The sequence below is a fragment of the Tigriopus californicus genome, chromosome 5, assembly GCF_007210705.1.
Source record: "Tigriopus californicus strain San Diego chromosome 5, Tcal_SD_v2.1, whole genome shotgun sequence".
NCBI lineage: Eukaryota > Metazoa > Arthropoda > Copepoda > Harpacticoida > Harpacticidae > Tigriopus > Tigriopus californicus.
Genome location: NC_081444.1, coordinates 106,500 through 107,932, shown reverse-complemented (window position 1 = coordinate 107,932; position 1,433 = coordinate 106,500).

Genomic DNA, 1,433 nt, shown 5'->3' with positions numbered 1-1,433 from the left:
TGGCAAGTTCAAGAGGGAGATGGAATGGGATTGGAGTAACCACAACTACACAATGATATGGAAGAACGTCGAATGTTTTATTTTATCAGTTGTAGTCATGAGGTCGAGAGGTTTTCACAGCATAGATATGGATTGGTAAAATAGATTAAACATAACAGAATATAAGGCTGATCAGGAGTTTTAGTCAAAAACTGTTCCAAGTCTGACTTTAATCCTGCTACTGGATCAACGCCTACATTGGGATTGGGGGTATGACTATTGAAATTCTAGTATGGTGTCTATTGAACCCACGAGGTTTGTTCAGGAAGTGAAAAGACTGGCCATTTGAAGGATGTTGCGGGAGGCCAAACGGTTAGAAAGATATTGACTTATCCTCAATTTTTTTTCCGGTCACAATTGTTGGCGACATGAATACAGTACAAATGTCGGTCCGCAGTTTCAATTCGTTTGATTGTGGTTTCATCAAGGTGATGGTTCCCTTTGAACGCTTTGAGGTAATCATAGCTTTTGATCTGGACGACCTGAGTTAATTGTTGTCCGTACTTTAGGGCCAATTTGACGTCAGAAAAGGTCAGCACGGCTCGTTTGTGATGAAGCAGAAGCTCAGCAATGGGAGAGAGGGCTTGAGAAGCGGAGAGCCCAAGAAGGACCCGAGCATCCTCGAGAGAGCCAGAGAGAAAAGGGGAATTTAAAAGGGGTTCTATCTCCTCCAAAGCAAAACCCAACATCACAGAGGTCTTGTTTATGTCCCGCAGACTGTAGGTGCTTTTATCAAAGCCTTTGCACGATCTCGCCATTTGCAATCTGCGGAAGACCGATTTGGATCGGATGTCTGAAGAAAGGTAACCCGTTCAGATTACCAGTAGTAATGGAGGAAAAAAATTGTAGGGCTTGAAACATCATCGAAATGAGCGGTTTCCCGGACATCATCGCAACGAGCAGTCAAGAAGAAGGCGAGTAAGTTACAGTGGGTGCCTTTGAGACAAAAAAGGGGATCGACTAGAAATGTTAAATTGCTCACCGGGATCATCGGCCATTAGTCCAGAACTGGCATCACCTACAAATTGACCAATGGAGTGAGAGTGAGACAAAAGTCCCAACGAAGTCGAGGAGAGGGGAGGGGACACTGACCCACTTAAATGAGCGCTTCGTCAGACAACGGGGTGGGTGGAAGGGAAGCGGAACCATTGGTAGGGGCGAGGGATTGAGTTGGAGGGGACAACTTGACTGCGATCTTGTTCCTGATTTTTCAAGAAGATCGGTTTGATTGCGAATTAACGCCTCCATTTGATTCGCCGTGCATTCCTTGAAGGATTGACGCATGTCTTGGGCCACTTGTGAAAATTGAGCCAAGAGTTCCTGGTTGGCTTTTCCAGACATTGTTGGACGAAGAAGCGAGGCGGAGTCGACTGAGGAGGGATGTGCTGACTCAG